The following is a 21958-nucleotide window of genomic DNA, read 5'->3' on the forward strand; positions in this document are numbered from 1 at the left end:
ACTAAAAAAGTTAAAAGTGATTTGAAGAACGATTTTAAAAGGACTGAGTAAAGACAAGGCTTTCAATGAGAAAGTCAATATTCTATAAGGCGACAGAAGTATTCTGTGAAGAGAAGCAAGGGTAGACAAACAAAGGGGAGGAAATTGAAATTGAACAGCAAAAATTAAAGTACAGGTGAGAGAATTTGCAGTATCAACGTAAAAAGTGTAAAGAAAATGCAAGACAAGAATAAAGACAGAAAACACAAAATATGAAGAGAAAGGGCACAGAAGAAGAAATTAGAAATAAAGGTAAGTTTCTTATGAGAAAGAAAATCATAAGTCAAATAAATAGTAGTTATGCATGCCAATAGCAAGAAATTACAAGTGGTAAGAAATTATTCTACAATAGATATATCAACTCAGAAAACAAGTCTATTGATTAAGGCAAAATTTGGAGTTTCTTTTGGGTTTGCTATTTGAGGGTTTTTTTTTTTTTTCTGTTGAGTCTTTCAGCCCTTTAAAAAGAAATTCTAAGAAAACATTTGGATTGAAGGAATTTGGATAAGAGGTGAAAAGATCAGTACAAGGAAAATTACCAGTAATAATTTTATTATAAAGGAGGAAAGAAAAGCTTTAGATCCTGGAGACCACTAACATCGCTGCACACTGATTACAAGACTCTCAGGCATCTCGCTGCAAAGGTTGGCAAGCTTAGCAGAGGCGGGACACATACGCCAGAAAGCTAAAAATAGCAGATTGTCAACTTCAGAGGAGATCTGAAACAGGCCAAAATGAAGAGGTGGGGAAATTATTAATTAGTCTATTCAAAAAATATGGCTTTGAGGATTAGCCATAAATAATTTTCTTTCAATCAAGATCCAAAATACTTTGCCAGATAAGCTGCTGAAATAAGTGAGGATGTTATATATCAAAATGACCCACATTCTAATGCTCCATGGGTGGGGGAAGAAATAAATTAATGTGACAGTGACAGTGAGGCAAGTCTACCCACAGAGTCCTTCATTTTCATGTGCACTTTGTAGACTCTCTCAGAAGAAAATAAATAACAAATCTGAGAGAAGACAAATGAAAATGATTAAAAAAAGGAGAGAGATGCTATCACAGGTTAATAAAGCTAGGTATCTTATGCAGATAACATTGCTATGACGATAGCAGACAAACCAAACATGAAAATATTTAAAATCTGTAAAGAATACTTCAGGAAAGCTGAAGCAAGAGGCAGCACAACACACTGCTATAAAATGAGACAAAGGCAGATCTGATACTGTGGAAGATATCAAAGTGCAGGCTGGGCCACTGGCAATGCTTGACTCGCTCTGGAGAGGAAGAAGTGCAAAATGACATTAGTGCAATGAAAATAAGAGAACAGAAGATGAAAATAAACATAGGGGATTTGAAAATTATTAGGAAGCCGCATACATATAATTAAGCATTGCCTACTGCCAACTTGCATTTGCACATAGCTGCTCCCCCCACCTGCAGGCAGCTCCCTCCTTAATGAGTCATTTCAAAGTCTGCATGGAACAAAAGAGGCAAGAAAAGTTAATGAAAAGCTCCATGCCTCCCAGGAGAGAACGAAATGGTCAATGTCATCAAAGTGTTCCATCAGCTAAATTCTTTATCTTTCAAATATACCAAGGCAGAAATGGCAAGAACTGGGAGAGATGTTGAGGCACACTGGAAAATCACCAATTTGGGGAGTATCAGGGCTGTATAACCAACAGTAAATCTGGGCCACTTATTTACCTAATCAGTCTCCATTTTATTTTTTTATGTAAAAAAGGATAACAGTCATGCACTCATGTCTGTCTGTCTGTCTGTTTCTCTCTCTCTCTTTCTCTCTCTCTCTCTGTCCTAAATTCATAGTAAGAATTAAATGGGAATATATATACTAAATGCTCAACACATAAATGCTCAAATATCTAGATAGATTTTAGTACAAGTAGCATTTTAAAATCCAAATGCTCAGAAGACATTAGGAAAGACAAACTGAAATCAAAAATGATGATGGAAAGTTGGAGGCTTTAGAAATATTTCTAGAGATACTAAATATCATACCATGTGTAATATTTGAAAGTGAAACAAAAACCTCACAAGCACGAGAAATGTAAGAAGAGGCAACAAAGAAACAGAAGACATTTAGAGCCATTTGTCAATGGAGGAGGAGGAAGATAAGATGACTTACAGTCACTATAGTCAGTGACTGAATATTAAGTGAAAATAAGAAAGAGCAAACAAAGGTTATGGTGATTCTTCAGAATAGCAGAAAGGATGAAATATTATTCATTCATTCATTCATTCATTGACTTACAAATTTAACAAATATTACTATTAGGCATTTTTAAAATAAAAGAACTGCTAAAATAAATTACATAGAAGAAATGATGAATGTGCAAAAGAGGTCCATGCAGATTTGTTTGCATTATATTAAACTGTGACGTGCTTAATGGTGATTACAGCAGGATGGGGATCCATGTAAAGGAAATTAGGCCACTGCAAGTCTGTTACAGTCTTATGTGAGAATGGCTGGTCTGATCTTTACAAATCTGAAGAACGATTTTACATGGTACACTCAATCTTCAAGCTGCAAGGGAGATGTGCTTCACTCAGGCTTCTGAGTTGCCCTTCAGCTGTTTTCACATCCACAGCTCAGAGTCCTGGATAAAGAAGGTGAAACAAGGCCCCAAGTAGTTGTGCAAGTTTGTAATTCCAGCAACCTGGGAAGCTGAGTCAGAAGGATCATCAGAGTTGAAAGCCAGCGTCAGCAACATAGTGAGGCCCTCAGTGACTTACTGAGACCCTCTCTCTAAATAAAACATATTTCAAAAGGGACTTTCAGATGCTGCTCAGTGGTTAAGTACCCCCAAGTAAGTCACTGCTATCAAAAGAAAGAAAAAAAAAAAGGAAAGGAAAATTAGAAATATCTGCCTTTAACAAAGACTACTGCTTCTTTGGAATAATGCCTGAGAAGTCAGCTAATTCTGCATAATAATAACTTTAGCTGTATGGGGTGACACATGCTTGTAATCTCACCTACTAAAGATGCTGAGGTAGGAGGATCACAAGTTTCAGGCCAGCCTCAGCAACTTAGTGAGACCCTGTCTCTAAATTAAAAGTGCTGGAACTCAGTGGTTAAGCACCCCGGGTCCATTTCCCAGTACTGGAACAAAACAGAGACAAGAACAAAATCTTTAAACTATTTACTTCATGGTAGATGTAAGTAGTCTTCGAAGGATATAAATCATGATGATAATAATTATAATGAAATATGATTTGCTATTGGCTTATAAATCACACAAGTGTCAGGCTTTTTCATGTTCATGTGCAAATGAACTTCTAGTACTCTGCACCAGGGCCTGGTACAGATATAGCATTTAAGATTTATGATACTTAGCTTTTTCATAAATGTTTGTTTATCTGGATAAACTTTTGTTTATTTACACCTTTGTATCATAATGACAATGTCTAAACTATTAACTTAGAAACTTCTAGAATAATAAAGTAAATTCCAATATTTTCATTTAAAATATTCCTGGCTAACATTGGGGCCATTAAAGTCGTGTTGTCTGAAATCTTTCTCTAATTGAAGCATTATGTACGAGAAATATTTCTGAAAAAAAATCAATTTAAAGATTGGACACTGCAAGCAATATAGTTGTAGTAATCAAGCTAATACCTACAGCAATACTAAATTTTTTTTAAAAAAAGAATATTAACTGTACTTAAGAAATGCTTATAATGTCAAGATGACACCCAGTATCTGTAGTTATAATGTTGCTATCACTCAGCAAGTAGCTGAATAAATTAGAAATAGAGCACAATATTATCCATTTAAAAGAAATAACCCAACACAAAAGGTTGCCAAGATACTGAGCTTTTATCATTTCTAAAGCTTGTTCTCCGGTTGCTTTTGTTCTGTCTACCCTACATGACTATGTTTGTTGCTATAGTTAAATCCAATTTTCATTTTCAGGGCTGTTGCATGCTGCTGAGATGCACAAAAGGCCACAACACTCTGTCTTTAGGCAAAATTCCTCTATCGTGGTGCAACTTCAGCTTATTTCCCACAGTCATTTTTGAAAGTCTAAATGGCGTCAGGGTTTAGTTTGTGCCAGAACCAAGTGTTTTCCAGAGAAAAAAAAATATATTCTAACTCATTTATAACTGTGCTATGGGGAATGACAGATTCTCTCCTTGACTAAACTTTAGAAAACTTTAGAAAAGCTTCTCTGAGTTCTTTCAACTCTGCCCCATTCTTCAAGTGCCCCAAGAGTCAAGTTTTAGCAAAAAAATCCTGCTAAGTTGAGTTAGCCAGAATCCCCCATCCTCCGTACCTCATCACTCTCAATATTGGACCCCATTTCTCATCCTCCACCATCCCCCAGATGATGTCTGAGCAGCCTACCTGCCTTCAGCAAGAATTGTTCATTCAGTTCATCCTGAATTCTCCCTTATACCCGATGCTTATTCTTAGTTAATTTCTATCCACCAACCCTCAGCCCTAATCCTTGGTTATAAATCCCCATTTTCCCTTGTTCAATAATGAATTAAGCCTCCCTTCTCTCCCCTGCTGCAAACCCTTGTTGCTGTCAGTCTCTATCCCTATCACAACAAACCTGAATAATTCTGTCTCACTCTGCTTTAACAAGTGTCTTGACTAAGTTTTCCTTTAACAGAGAGAGTTTTCCTTCTCATTCTTATGTACCATTTCTATATTACGTGAAATATTGACTGTATATTGAAATGCTGCCTGGTAGGATGGAATACTTAAGAGGATTTCACCCTTATACAGACTTCACCTTTGATCATAACTTTAACATCTTTGAACACAGCATACTTTACATATTCAAAGAGTTTATAGCCTGAAAGGGGAAATAGACCCAGACAGTAAAATTGTATTGCTCCTGGTCTATTTTATTCTACTAATAGAATTAGTAGGGAAGAGGGAATATATTTTGAAATAATGTGTTTTTCTATACTCTCACAGTTTTCTCTGAATTGCTGTCATATTCCAGAAAAATAAAATCACATATTGAAAATTTGGGTTATTAAAGTCTATGGTGCTCTGTAAATAAATCTTCCAATCTTGGGGGAAAGTGTGCAAGGAACATTTCTCAAAGCAAGTCCTGTCTCAGTTAAAAGTTGATTTGATATTATTAAAATGTTTTGCTTGTTTATTACTTAAAAGCTATTTATTCACAAATGCCTACTTTATGCTTTTCTTTCTTCCATCCTTCCACTAGAAACATTCCCTCTTTATCATTATAGTGTCCATAATTTCTTCCAAACCTCAATTCACAAGCACATGCCAATGGTTATTTCAGGAGACAATTGGAAATACCGTTTTTGGAAAGCTATCCCGAATAAACCCATCCTATTGTTAAATTCTATACTTAGTTCTTAAAAAATAACTCACTGGAAAATCCATGGTGACAAAAAGCACAGGTTCATATCAGCATTTGTGTGCTGAAAATCTGATGATTCGCTATTGACTGTATCATCAAACACTAATACTGCTTGCTGTCCAAGATCTTCAACTGCCTGGCCTTTATTTTTAGAGTAGATGAATTTTGCTTTCTCGTAGGTAAAAAGTAATTGGACAGAAGGACTTTTCCCAGTAAGGTATTGACCCCTTTATTGGTCCAAACTATTTGTATTTCAATAGATAATACCACACTAACCCAAATTAATCTGAAAGAGAAGTTTCAGTTGCTATGATTTTGCTATTCAATGAAAGGATCTATTTCAGGAGAGAGACATGTTTTCCTTGCAGAAATGAAATGGTTCATTTTCCTTTAAATTCTCAAGTTATTGGTTCAAAATCTAAAATAACCAACTACATGCACCACAACTATTCCTCACAGCTGAACCTAAATATACCAAAATAATTCCAGACTTTATAATCCTTTCTCAAATTACACTCTATCTAAATTATTTTTATTCTCCTTGGATTGTACTCTGAATGCATGGCTTTTTACTTTAATCCACTGTTTTCACAAGATGCTATTTGAGTTTCCTACACCATCTTCTGGAATGTGAGTTACAGTCTGAACCACTGAACCTCTATACAAGATACTGAGGAATAACTGCTTTGGGGTGGGTACCTTTTATATATTGTTAATCATGAAACCTGAGCATCTAGGCTTAATTAAACAAACTCTTCATATCTCTTTTCCAAAGTAAAATATGGTAGTATTTTAAGCCAAATGATTTACTTAATTTTAGTGAACAAAAAGAAAAATCAAATAATCAAAGAACAATGGAAGTAAACCTCATTTTTTTCTGGACAGTGTACTGAGTAAATAATTGATTTTGTTTTGACAAAATTTCTGACATTTACTGGTAGTTTTACAGTCCTGCACTGACGTAAACAACAGTAATTTGTAAAGTGCCTACTTAAAGAATGGAGGCTGAAATGTTATTTTTAATTATAGCTTAAATTATTGTTAATAATTTAAGCAAGAGCAAGCATAATAATGGAGAAAAGCTTTTGCAACATTGTGACAAAAAGTTACAAGTTGGGCTTTGTTAAAATATATGACTCATGGGAACGTGGGACAACTTATGCCTTTCTAGCCACAATGATGCTCAATTTCAAAACTAAATGTAATATTCACTTTATATCTTGGATAAGATGATAAAAGGGATACACAGAGCTTCATTGATACCTCAAGGAACTAGTTTACAAAAGTAAGGTAGAAATAAATCTGAAGAATTACCTATGAGAAAATTATGTGTATTGGGGGATTAAATACAGCAGGTGGACAATGAGTAGGGAGTAGAGAACTCAGTCAGAACAGAGGGTAATCTTTGAGAGAGTTAGATCTCTCTGACTCAGAATGTTCTCTTTAAGTATAATTAGGGAAACTTAGAGGAGTTTTATCAAATGTTGTTTTTCTGTTCTTCTGTTTTCATGGAGTAGGGTGTTTTACAAAAGATGAACTAGCAAAGGAGGCAGTACACTGAATTTAGTTCTTAGAGGACAGACCTAATTCTGAGCATCCACCATGGTCTAACAGCACCTTTGGAAAACTCATCCTCTTCCCTGCCTTATTTATATATTTATTTATTTATCATTGTAAATTTAAAAATATAGATATACATATTTTCTTTTGTATAACTAGATGGAATGACCAAATAAGATAATCTAGATAAACCTTATATTTTAAAGAGTTCTGCTAAATTACTTAATGTGAGTGGTGTGTGTGTGTGTGTGTGTGTGTGTGTGGTGTGTGCATGTGTGTGAGCACGTGTTTGTAGTTGTAGTAGCAGTAGTAGGAGAATGCATGCTAAATACTAAAATAGATATCTAAATTTAATTGCATTTTGATTAAAAATTTGTTTGATTAAGACAATATTCTTGTTTTAATGGTTTCACTTACTTTCTTTGTTTGAAATTTAACAGCTATTATTATAATCCTGAAATTGTGGTTCAGGATATTAGTCCTAAAAAATCTCATTTCATGAGTTTGACTCTCACTTCTACCAGGAACTGGTAATCTATGTTAATTTGTCTTTATCTCTCACTGCCTTAAGGTTTACTTCTTATAAATAGGGATAAGAGTAAGGGTACTTTACCAATTAGGTGATTTGATGATCAAGTGACATAAGTTAGGTCAAGTGCTCACTGCGATACTTCATAGAATATGGAGTTAAATAAAATGGAAACATTCATCATCCCATTTCAATACAACCCAGTCCCTCCAACAGTCCCCATACCATTCATATTTGTTTTTTTTAAAAAAAGACCTTTATTCTCCCCTTGCCTCTTTATTATCTTTTAATTCCAATGCTTATGGTATTCCATCTTTAATGTCATGAGTTTTCGCAGTTCTTTTCATTACTAGATGACATTTTAGACAGACTCTAAGAATGGATGTATCCAATAAGCTTGTTTTCATTCTCTCTATTCTTCCTGCCTCTCATGCTTCAGATAATCCTGAAATTTTTATTAATAAAACAATTCCGAGATATTACATATATTTAGAACATATGCATATCTAACTTCTTTGATTCTGTAAATTCTCTACTTTCTTCTAATCCATAACTATGGCTTTTCACTTAAAATTCTTTCACTTTTGCTCTATTCTCTGTCTCACAAGACTCATGCATTTTCTTGGCTTTAGTGATAACCCCTTTGTAAATGACTCATAAGTTTGCATCAGGGGCCTGTTCTGTGACCCAGACAGTAGAAAGCTCCAATTTTTCCACTTGAAGTTTGATAACAAACATATAACACAAACACATTAAGTTTTCAATCAAATTCAACCCTTTCTTGTAATTTCTCCACCTCTTTCATTGTTCTAGCCCCTTAGTCTTGAAACTGTAATCATTTTTGACTCATTCCTTTTCTTCATTTTCTATATTCAGTACATAACCAAGGACTCCATGTGCTTTTTACTGGTAAATAATTATTTTTTCTTCCCATCTCCACTGACAACACTTAAATATGGGTCTCATTATTTCACCAGCCACTGAATAGTTATTATAGTTCTTTAGCTTTTCCAGAATTTCTGTCACTTCCTTGCCCAATCATTTTTATTTTGGCTTAAAACAGTTAAATTTATTATTATTATTATTATTATTATTATTATTATTATTGCAGATATTTTCTTCTGTGAGTCTCTGCACAAAAGTCTAAATGTTCATAAGTGTCACTAAAGTTACTCTATAAACTCTTATACATAGGTTTCAGGTTTCCCATTGCCTAAAAAAAAAATCACCTGCATACAAATGTTCATTATTCCTCCTTCTCCTCCTCCTCCTCTTCTTCCTTCTATTTTTTTTTTAAGCAGGGTCTCAGTTTCCCAGGCTGGCCCTACCCTTATTTGTAACTCTACCATTCTATTCTGATCTGTTTTTTCACTCCTTCTCAAATATAGTTTGCTTTTATTTCCTCATAACTGTTGTTATTATTATATAAGGATGTGTTTCTCCTTCCACCAATACAAGTCCTACCTTACTATATCTATTATCTTGTCTAAGCTATGCTGCAGTAATGAATAACTCCTAGTTCTTAGTAATTTGCAACAGCAAATGTTTATTTCTTTGTGGCTTTTGGTACATACTCTTTATTTCAGTCCCCTAGCTGATACGGTAGTTTCCTCTGAGATGGTGGCATTCTTGATTTATAGGGTGAAAAGAAGAAAAAAAAAACTCATTAGGTACTTTGTCTTTTCTTTGAATTGCACATTTCACATCTGCTTACATTTCACTGGGTAAGACAAGTCCCATGGTGAAGCCTAGTATCAGTAGGTCAGGGCTTGATCTTTCCCTCAATGGGGAGGCACAGCAAATCTCATGGCTAAGCCTGATGTCAACAGAACTAGAATGTATAATACTTCCATAAAGAGGAGAGCTAATATTTTGAAAATTAAGAGAGTCTACTACAGTCGGCTCTTTGTCACAAATATTTATCTTCCTTCTTCCTTTTCACAAAATATACTCACTCCCTGTCCAAGGTGGAACACGTATCACATAATATCCAACATCAAAGACTTTGATCTTATCTTTTCTACCTACAGCAGGTCAATATATGACTGCTCTTGATTTACAAATGTATTAACCAATCAGACAGTGGGAGTACAAGGGCAAGATAATAAATACTCAGATTTGGAAAGGAGAATAATAGGTGACATATGGGATTTATAGGTCCCCAGACACTTGACAGCCCTGCTAGGGAAGTAATGAGGCCTGATACCCAGGAGAGGGGAGTGTTCCTCTATTAGACCCTGAGCCTACAACTTTAGGGAAATATTCTAGTCAACTGTTCTCCCTGGTCTTTTCCAGGGATACCGATGATGTTCCTCTTGCATGAATTCCATAGAGTACCCATGACGTCCTTGAGTTTGATACTTTTTATTTTAGATATTCTGATATTATTGTTTATTGATATTATTTCCCCTCCCAAAAGCCTTGTAAATTTTTTTATTTAGAGGGACTGTATCTTATCCATGTTTCTGATGTGTTATTATTCACAAAAATGCATTTAGGACAGATGATTAAAAGTTTAATGAAGAGAGGGATATTTGATTCAGGACAAACTTTTATAAGGATAAGTTTATAAACCAAATGGAATTTCCATACCTACTATAAGAATAATGTATGTTGACAAAGTGTACAATTTTGCTCTAATAGTTTGATACACAGTTTCTTGATTATGGCCATGGCTATCTGTATATTTCTCTTGAATTCACTCATCTTTGACATTTATTTCATTAGGCTTGGGGGTGTTGTATTTTTATTATGCCGATATTATTGGCACACGGCATTCATTAAAATTTCTTAGAGCATTCAGTTAAATACCTGTAGGTATTATCCTAACACCTGCTTTGGTCTCAGTCTATAATGTGACATTGAAACTACAGTAATTATCCAGTGCTGCAAATAAAAATCAAGAAAAATATGCTCTATCTATACTTTACTGTACCAAGGTGCCATAAGATGACCTGAAGTGACATAATCAACTTTTTTTAAATTAATTTTTTTTTTACTTGTAGATAGACACAATACCTTTATTTAATTGTTTATTTTTATGTGGTTCTGAGAGTAGAACCCAGTGTCTCACACGTGCCAGGCTGGCAATCTACCACTTAGCTACAAGTCTAGCCCCATAATCAACTGTTTTGAGTCCTTCATGGCAAAGACGTTTTCACTGTGGTTATAAAGGTGAGGGATAGATACTATGAGCAAGTCTACCTTTAAATACATCAGTTTTTCTATTTACTTAGATAAAATTAGAAAAGAGAAATGCTGTAGAAATAATTGAAATTGATTGTGTTGTTAAGAAGATGCATTTGGACCATGGGCACTTTATGATTGCTCAAGAATAATACAATAATATTTATATTTATGTAGCCTTAGAAATGATTTCTCCCATACAACCTTGTGTGATAAATAGATGTTTAAGAATTGTTAATAGGAGCTGGAGATATAGTACAGTTGGTAATGTGCTTGCCTAGCATACAAAAGGCCCTGTGTTCTAATCCCCAGCACCACATTAAAAAAAAAAAAAAAAGAAAGAAAGAAAAAGAAAAAAAATGTTCTGCACCTGGGGTGGACTCAGAAACACACTGAAGGCAATAATGCTTAAAACAAAAAGAACTGTTAACAGGCAAAAGGCCAATGTTAACAACTAGCACCTTAATACTCAATAGAATTTCAAGTGAAGTGTAGTGGAAGGTAGATGGCTTGTGAATCTCATTTTTCTCCTTCATCTTCTTCATTTGAACTTGAGATGTTCATAAAGTTTTATATTTCTTACAACTTCATCTCTTGATGACTTTCTTTTGTTTTATTCTGTGTAGTGCTTTATAATGCTCTCTAATATATTCTAGATACTTCCATGTTTTATAAGATAGTATGGGGACCTAATTTAGCATCATACCTGAAGGCATAGGAGCAGGAAAGTTTTCTAGCTTCTTCATATCCAATAAGTTTTAATGGCTGATTTTAGACATTGGAGATATGGATTTTATAAGATGCTAATTAGTCTGGGAACACTGAAAATGTAAATTAATTACCAGTGCTTTGGATCATGAAAATGCTAATGAAACATTAACATTTCCCAAGGTTCCAACATTAAAGACTACATGTTGGTTAAGGACTCTAGCTATTGCCTATAAAGTTATTTTAATATTAGCTAACATTCGTTGAAGGTTTACTACGTGTCAGGCATTAATTGTCAGCATGTCACATCTATTGGCCCATTTAATCCTTATAATAACACTATGAGGTAGGCACTGTTATTGCTAATAGGATTTGAGAGGGGAAACCAAAGTCTATAAGGATTAAGTAATCAGCGAAGGTTGATTGATCAAGATGCAATCTGAGTAGTTAAGTTTCATAACACCTTCTTGACCACTTTGCTAAGTGGGTTTGTCAAGGGTAGAGTTTATTTAGAACTAGGAATTTGGTAACTGCCAAATTATTATTATTATTATCTGGCCATAATATCATAGTAGTGGGCTAAAGATCACATTCCTATCTTAATGAAAAATTCCATTCTCCAAGTTAGACCTGTGCTGCCCTGACTGATATAAGGGGCTTCAGGATTCAAGGGATTTATAAAATTCCCTAGAGATCTATGAGCTTAACTAACTTTGAGTGTCATCAGAAGCCTAAGTGTCATATAGAGAATGAGAGAAAGCAATAACTTTAGATGAATTAGATTGAATTAACATTTCATTTGTTTAGAAATCATCATATGAAATGTGTGGCATTGAAAAGTCTGTAGTTTTCTATTATCTAGGTAGAAATTCTGCACAGAAAAATTAATATTATAAATAGTTTCTAATGAGAATGTTTAACACTGAGAAGAGAGATAGACACATCCAAAATAGACATCCTGATGTTAGACACAAGTTTAGCTAAAATCTTGTTCCCACCCCTCTAAACATTGCTACTAATGGTAATATCTGGTGTCTTGGTAGATGTTTGTCCCAGACTTCTCAATCTCTTTTTTAAACTTGTCTGGCTAACTTCCCACTGCTTTCTGTTCACTCAGTTTATATTTTGCTATCTGCTATCCTGACATTCACCTTCTGTGTGACTCTGAAATACATACCTGCTTGATATTCTGCCCACAGCTCCATCTCGTCTCTTCTTATCTATTAGTACATACCTTGTAGCTAGATTTGCTTCTCCAGCTTCTTATACTTACTTTAAAAAATTGTTGGAAATGCAGAATGATGTGATGCCTCTCAGCAATTTTCACATCAAGATACACAGAGAAAAAGATAATATTTGTGTATCTGGTATTATTTGATGAGATGGCTTATGTCAGAGACAATAACAAGCAAGGGATTCTAGCTGCCCCAGGCCTTAACTACCTGACCTTACTGCTGAAAGATTCTGTATAACATCTCAGCTATTGTTTACTCCTATACTTATTGTAGAGACCTGATGTAGTGGAAAGGGTAGGTAGTTTGAGGCCTGATGTAACAGGATTTCATATTTTGATTTTGCTATGGCATAGCTCTGTGACCATGATAAAATGACCAGTACTTTATCTTGTGCTTTCTAAGCTATTAAATACGAGTAATGATATCCAAAAGTAAAAGGACATTTCTGAACCTTCTCTGATTAGTCCTACATTTTCCTATTCCTTTGCTAATACTTTTCCAGAAGAGAAGTTAACAATTTGGTTGGTAAGTGTTCTGAGGTATTCACGGTGTCATATGAATGTTAAGGACAAATAGCATGAACACATATTCTACTTTTTGCCTTCCATTCTACCTTCTGCACGAAGTGAGACTGGAATCTTGAAAGCTGATCATGAAAGGAAGATACAGCCAAATTAGAGCTTCCTTGCCCTTAAAAATTTGCCTGAAAAAAAAAAACTGCACTGAAATCGTTAAGACATTACTTAAGTAGCTACTATGTACCTACCATCTTATGGTTCAACTTATGGGGATATAAAAAGTAAACAGAATGCTGTCCATCTCATTCGGTTTATTTGGTGTGAATCTACTTTGTATACGACCAGAGATGTGAAAAAATTGTGCTCATATGTGTAACATGAATTGTAATGAATTCTGCTGCCATATATAACAAATCAGAATTTAAAAAAAAAAGACAGAATGTACTTTCTGTTCTCAATGAGCTTGGGGTTTATCTAAGAGAGGACAGAGAGAGAGAGTGAGAAATATTGAGGAAAACCTTTCAGAAATACTGTGATGAAAGTGTGAATATGAGAACACATTGGCAATGTTAGGGACTTCCAGACACGAGTGGCTACGGTTCCAATAAAGGTATCAAGTGTGTTTTTCATCTCTCCTTCCCACTTATGTCTCTACTCTTTTCCAGGAAAGGGGATATTTCTGTTGCTCCTTCCAAAATTCATAAATGAACAGAACTCTGAGGGCTACCCCCAGGCCTTTCAGCTCAATGCTTCAGGAACCCATTTGTGCTCTACTGATATGGTGACCTATTTGACCTGGGGCTTTTCTCAAAAGTTTACTATTATTCTCAGGCTACACCATGATAATTGGGAAACCAGATTCTTTTAATCTCAGATTCTTCATCATATTTAGGGTTCTTTTGTGCTCCCTCAAAGAGGAGAATGTTATACTACTGGAGTCACACAACAGCAACTCCCTCAGACAGCATCTTCTGTTCCCTTTGCTATTCAGTGTTTGTACTTTATACTCCTTTTCGAAAAGAGCTAATGACAGAAAAGCAACACGAAGTTTTGAGACCTCATACTGCTTTCCAGTCTAAATGCTCAATTCTCAAAAATCAAACTGCTATGTTTTTCAAGTATCATTCAAATACAGAAGGCAGTTTTGAGATAAAATCTTGATGGATATTCAAGTATCTTCCTCCAAAACCAAAATACATAAATATGAAATAATAGGATCTGCTACTGATTCCCAATAAGGTCAATTCATGCTGAGCCTGATAAGCTTCTAGGAACCAGTGAGAAAACTGATACAAATGATTTTATGAAAATCAACACAGGAGTAACTTTCAAGGACAAACTGTAAACCAGAATGGAAAAAAAAAAAAAAAAAGGAAGAGAACATGAATGGTCAGTTCACACACAGAGAAAGGCAAAAGGCTAATAATCATACTAAAGAATATTTACCTTCAATTATAATGAAAAACAATTAAGAATTACTTGTCTTTATCACCTTAACATTTGATTTAAAGCTTGATATTATTTAAAGCTGTCCAGGCATCACAAAACAGGTATTTCTAAACATTGATGTTGGAAGAAAATAGAAGAACATCTGCTTGGGAAAATGACCTGAATGAAATATGTCCAGCTAACAAAGGGTACAATGTCCTTCAATTTAAAATTCCCATTTTAAATATTTGTAAGAATGAATCAATATGCTAAAAAAGCTTATCCATAATCATATTTATCTTATAATATTTATTAAAATAAAACACTTGAAAAATGCTACACTGTTGAATATAAAAATAAATTATTTATATACACATTAATTTCTATAATTTGCTTTAGAGAAAATTCTCTAGTATATGATATAACATACAATATATAAAAGTATAATGCATAATGTTTAATATATAAAATCATATAAAATTATAATCATATATATTATATACAATATGCATACATACTTTGCATATTATATATGCATATATGATATATACATTATATTTAATATTATAATGTGTACCATGTGAAGAGAGAAAAAATCAACAAATTTCTCCTAAGTGTTGGTGGTTTAACCAATTCTTTTAATTCATTTTTCTTTTATTATTTGTACATTTTTAACATTTTAAAAATCAAGTGTTATTTCTATAACAGAAAAGTCATTATGGAAAAATCATAAGGAACAAATGGAAAATAATAAAGAGAAAACAGCAAAGTTTTTGCATGTAGAAAAAAGTTTAAATAGAAAAAGTGTTAATTAGAATTGGCATTTAGAACATAATTTGTGACTTTTCAAAGTAATTTCAAGATTATTACAAGCTTTTATTGCTATTTTAGTGGTGGTGGGTCAAATAAATAGTGTAAATCTCCTATTCAAGACATCTCTTAGGGGTTTTGTTTGTTTGTTTGTTTGTTTGTGCTAGAGATTGCAACCAAGAAGCCAGAGTCTCTTTACACACATTAAGTACATGCTTTATTACTGATCTACATCCCTAGTTTCCAAGGTACTAGTTTTTAAATTATTGCTGAATATTAATTATACAGATGGTGGGTTTCATTGTGGCATATTAGCACAAACATATAACAGAATTGGATTAATTTCACCACCAATGAAGATGTGTGTAGAAAGTAACCCTTAGACAGTACTGTTGGGAATATAAACTAATAAAGCCACTATGGAAAACAGTATGGTTATTCCTCAATAAACTAAAAATAGAACTACCATATAATCGAGATATCCCACTCTTTGGTATTTATTTGAAAGAATTAAAGGCACCAAACTTCAGAGATCCCTGCTTAACCATGTTTATCACAGTATATTTCACAGTAGCCAAGTTGTGGCATCTACTATTAAATAGGTACTATTTAAATAGGTGTTTTGGGTGGTTACCTAAATTACCTAATTATCTAATTACCTTATAAGTGGAAATTCATTTCATCAGTTATAAATGGTGATATCTCCAGATTATTCAGCATCATGTAAGGAATGCAATTTAAGTAAATGAGGCTCAGCAAGGAAACAGTTTCTTTACAATCTGTAAATAGAAGTGGGTTTTGATATAACAGGAATGGAATAGCAAATTCATTCAGAAGAACAAAACTCAGAAGAAGAAAAAAAAAACAATGCCACTCTTCTAGGACATAGTGTAAAAGAAAAGGGAAAAAATTCTAGATGAGGAAAAGAAAGGCATAGCTACTTTTTAAATTCGGGGGCAAAGTAATTCAAGTATTATGAAACTTAAGGTAAGAATGAAGGATCAAGTAAGGTGTTTTTTTTTCCTATTTTATATTTTAATAATATGTTTCAGAATAATTGAGAAAGGCAGCTAAAAATTCCTAGGTCTAATTTCTACAAAGGTAAGAATTCAAATGATCAGCTTGTGTACTGGTTAGATATAAAGAAGACAAAAGAGGGAAACAGACAAATCTTCGGCTAAAGCACATTAAGGATATTTAAATCAATCATGGAACAATGATTCACCCACAAGCAAAAACAAAGTTGCAAGATTTGTAAAACAGATGAGTAGGCAACCATGTAGTATCTAAAATATCTAATATTTGTTGAAGAAAAAATAAGGAAAAATATTGCAACCTTGGTTTAGGCAAAGATTTCACAGGTAAAACAAAAATTATGAGTCAAAGAAAAATTGAAGTTAAACTTTGTTAACATTGTTACTCTTCAAAAAAACACTTTTTAAGAAAAGATAAAGACAAGATACAGCCTAAAAGAAGATATTTGTAATGCGTATATTTTTATAAAGGATTAGTATTCAAAATATATAAATGAATCTCTAATAATCACAAGGCAAAAACCAAAAACAGTTATGTGGTATTGACAAACTTCAGTAAAGAAGATATGGGTGGGCTGTGGATGTGGCTCACGTGGTGGCGCACTCGCCTGGCATGCGTGCGGCCCGGGTTCAATCCTCAGCTACAAAGTTACAGTAGCTGTCATCATCATTACTTCCAAAAGGAATAACACAGTGTTCCCTTCTACATATAAACAAAGATGTTGTGTCTGCCAAAAATTAAAAAATAAATATTCTCTTTCTCTCTCTCTCTTTAAAAAAAAACGAAGATATGGGTGATGAATGAGCATTTATAAAGATGCTAAACATCATCACCAATATGGAAATAAATATTGAAAGCACAATGAGACACCACTACATACCTATAAAAAATTAATATCGGGCTGGGGATGTGGCTCAATCGGTAGCACGCTCGCCTGGCATGTGTGCGGCCCGGGTTCGATCCTCAGCACCACATACCAACAAAGATGTTGTGTCCGCCGAGAACTAAGAAATAAATATTAAAAATTCTCTCTCTCTCTTTCTCTCTCCTCTCTCACTCTCTCTTTAAAAAAAAAAGGAAAAAAAATTAATATCAACATCAGTTGCTGGTGAGGATATATAATATCAGGAATTATGATACATTTCAGATGAAAATGAAAGCAAGAACATTACTTTTGTAAAGAAGTTTGCAGTTCTTTACAAAATTAAACATACAATTATCACAAAACCCAACAATACTGCTCTGAAGTATTTACCTGAGAAAATGAAAGCAAACATCCTTTTAAAATCAATATACAAAAGTTACAGTAGCTGTCATCATCATTATTCCAAAAAGGAATAACACAGTGCTCTTCTACTGATAGATAAAAAACTGAGGTGCTACTCTATAAGGGAAATACCTCTTTACAAATCAAAACAATAAAAAAGCAACAAACTACCAATTCCTGAAGTAACATAGACAAATCTCAAATCTCAAATGCATTATTCAGTGAAAGAAGCCAGACTTAAAAAGCTATACTATATAATTTTATTTAGGCAACATTCTGGAAAGGGGACAGAAAAAATGTTGCCAGTTTCAGAGTTTGGGCAATAGGGTGATGGACATAGTTTCTATCTTGGCAATGCTGATGGGAAAATTCATGCAACTATACACCTAAAAAGGCTTATTTCACTGTATGTAAATTACACCTGCATAAATCTGATTTGAAACAAACTTACTGGAAAAGAAAAAGGAGAAAACCATGAGATTTGAGCAAAACGGTGTTTTGTTTTTGCTTTGTAATTGTTTTAGTTTTGTTTTTTGACCATAGTATATTTCTTGAAAATTTTAGAGTGACCTTTCATCTGTTGAAAATTTGTAATTGAAAAACTGGGACTTAATTCTAAAATACATTATCTGCCTGTCTTTCTTTCTATCTATCTATCTATCTATCTATCTATCTATCTATCTATCTATCTATCTATCATCTATTGAAAGAGAATCTATAGGGAATTCTAGTGATCATGGTGAAACCCAGGTTTCATTTTCAAAATTCAAGCAGTAATATCTTTGGCTTACTTTATACTTGTTTCTAGGGTCTTCGTATGTCTGGATTTTCCTGGGACATTCACCTTGTTGCCTAGTTTAATTTATAAATGGCATCACATTTTCCTCTCCATTGTTTCTATTTGGGCAATAAATTACATGTGACTCTACTTAAGAATGTGTCCTGATAGACACCCCATGGATATAGATAGAAGAATGGCTTTTTTGGTATGGAATTACTGGAAAAAGGTGAAACTTATCTTGAAATCACTTGAAAGAGAAAATGTTGATTTGAAGAATAATCTTACTGTTACCAAAAAAAAAATGTGCAGAGTTACTTACTAACAGTTTTTAATATTCTATCAGACTATCATTTAAGAGTTTGCCGATCACACTACAAATTCTGGTCAGCATTTTTGAAAAGCAATTTAGTTACTTTTTAAAACAGGGAATTAAGCCATTAGTGAAAATTAAGTCTAAAACCATATTTAGTGCTGGCACCTCTCTGTTCCTGCCCCATGGAGCATCAACAGAGAGCCAAACAAACCGACCAACCAGCCATGAGGTCCCCATGGTGGCTAGAGCTGGAGGAATTAATGAGATCAAGTTACAAATTGTTCTTTGTTCTTAGGTCATTGCTACAAGGATAGAAGAAAATATAAATTATTAGGCTATTTAAACTCTTTGTTCAAAATTCCATTGAGAGAGAACCATGGCCCCATTTTATAGCTTATTCTGTGCCTTAAAATAATAGGATGATTTGAGAACACTTACTGAATTCAAATGAAGCCACTCTGAGATTTTTAGGCAAAACTATAGTGGTAGTATTTCCTACAATTGAACTGGTCCCCAAAAGAAACTAAAATAAATGGATTAAATATTACTTCTGGGTGAGTGGAAGCAAGATGAACAAATTAAATAATTGGGAAAATGAGAAATTAAACTACATTTTCAAAAATTAATGTAATAAAGTTTCTGTGAAAATATGAAGATAAAGCCCATTGCCTTTCTTTGTGTGTTTTAAAACTATAAATAATATTTAACTTATTTATTCTCTTAGGATAGAGCATTTCCTATTAACTTAGAAAATTAAATCTCTAAATCCCTGTGAAATATCTAAATTCTATCTAAAATAGCTGGAATTCAAGATTCAATTTGGGGATTCTACAACCATTGGCAGAGCAGTTCACACTCAGAAGTATCTGGTTTAATGCCAAAGCAATGCCTAAACAGAGAATTCCATTTGGAATAGTTTACATACTGCTCAGCTATTCTCAGCTGTGAGGTAGGAAAGAATATATAGCTTATATCATAAAACACGTAACATTTTAGGAAAGTAGATACAGTAGTGTGACACTATTTGACAGTAAGATTAACATCTTTTAAATCGACCTTGGTCTTAAATATGTTGACCCCCAATATCCTAATGGCCATCTATTCTATTTTAACATTAATCTCTTTTTAAAGTGCGACCTCTTGATTTAGTTAAAAGATTATTCCATTATCTAAATAATAATTCAATATTATCATTTTGATTAGAATCTCTCATATAAATTTGCATTTTAAGTATATATATATGTGTGTATATGTATGTGTGTGTTTGTGTGTGTGTATATATACAAACACACATATGTATATATATATGTGTGTGTGTGTGTGTGTATATATATATATATATATATATATATATTTCACTTTTCTAAGGTGTGCTTATTCACATTTATTCAAATACAAAAAAAAAAAATTTAAAGGTACTTGAATAGCCAGGCATGGTGGCACCCACTTATAATCCCAGCTGCTTGGGAGGATGAGGCAGGAGGATCACAAGTTCGAAGCCAGCCTGGGAAATTTAATAGGCTGTCTCTAAATTTTAAAAAAATTAAAGAACAAATTAAAGGGTTGGGCATGTATTTCAGTGGTAGAGTCCCCTTGAGTTCAATACTTAGTACTACACACATTAAAAAAAAAGGCAAGTAAGAGAAAGAAAATTGAATAAAATAAATTACGAGCAATATTTCTTATGTTTATAGTCAACATATTGGATTAACTATGTGCTTAGTTGAATTATTTTCCCCTCAATTGATTAAATTATTTCCATATTAACCTCATTTGGTCAATAAGTAAAAGAAATAATAAATAATGAGGTGTTAGGTTGTCTATCAAATTCTCAGATGACTATAAAATCTTCCTTAAGTACAAAATTTTGACTTCAGTTCAGTGTTAGTCCTCTGACAAGTGCTTGAGAGTATGTGTATATATTTGTATGGTATGGTGGGTAGCTGAATGCTTGTGTAGGCATTTCAAACGTTTTATATTGGAAAAGTAATATCTTCTTAATAAGATTGAAATAGATAAACACAAAACACTATGGATGCTGCATGTTGAAACTTAGGTTTGAAACATGAAAGGCAGAAAACTGACTTCACCAGAAAAATGCTTTGAGCAATTTTCTAGCAGTACATGAAGGCTCAGAGAATAAGTAGTACAGGAGTGTGTTACAATCAGCTCTGCTAAGCCTGGTCCTAAGGACACAAACACTGAGAACACCAAGTCCTCAGTTAAAAGGAAAAATAAATAAATAAATTTAGGACAATTATAGGAGCTGGGCATGTAGGACGAATGGCATTTTGTTTTTGTTTTTGTTTTTTTAATTCCAATGTGTTAGAGACAGACAAGTCCTAAGTCTGCAGAATCCTGTTCTGAGTATGTTAGTATCTCTATAGAAAGGGCAAGAAATCAAGTAATTGTTCAAGGTATTGTTCAGTTCCATGTGGCCACAGGGAAACCCTGGCAATGATGAGCAGAACTGCCATTTGTATGAAACAATATTACCTTTTCCACTTGCATTATTTCCATTGCATTTATTTCCTTGATCTTGGTCTTAAAACTTTTTTCTTTAATTTAGTGATCCTTCAGCTTAGCCTGGTGGATCCTTGCCAACCTGGTTTTCAAGATCTATTTCTCATACTGCAAAATTGTGACACAAGCACCTCATGAATCAGTACAAGAAGAGTCCCCAGTTACATAGTATTGAGTAAGGAGGGCTGAAGGCTTCTCTGTCTGTTATGGAACCAAAGGAATAAGTTAAGAAGAGGAATTATTTTCTATGTAGGGAGTAAATTTGTTTCAACCATGAAAAAAATGGAGTAATTCGTTTATTACTTCATAGTTACAATATCATGGATATTATGTCATAAATAGAAATTATGTCATTATTTAAGCAAAGGATTAGATAAAGTTAGACCAGTTAGAAGGTTTTTGTAGCACTTCAAGAGATAGATGAGTAGGGCAGAGAGGGGGAGGAAATGATGACTTCCAGTAAAAAGGAAAGTAAAATGACAGCACATAATCACTTATTTGAGGTATAACGTGTCATGTTAAAAATCCCATATCTATGACTTGCAGACCTGTTTAGAGGAGGAGACTATAGAGAGGAAGAAGTACTGAGGAAAGATAATCACAAGTTCAGTTTGGCTCATGTGAAATTTGAAATGCCCCAGAAAAATCCAAGCATAA

The sequence above is a fragment of the Ictidomys tridecemlineatus genome, chromosome 9 (genome assembly GCF_052094955.1).
Source record: "Ictidomys tridecemlineatus isolate mIctTri1 chromosome 9, mIctTri1.hap1, whole genome shotgun sequence".
Lineage (NCBI taxonomy): Eukaryota > Metazoa > Chordata > Mammalia > Rodentia > Sciuridae > Ictidomys > Ictidomys tridecemlineatus.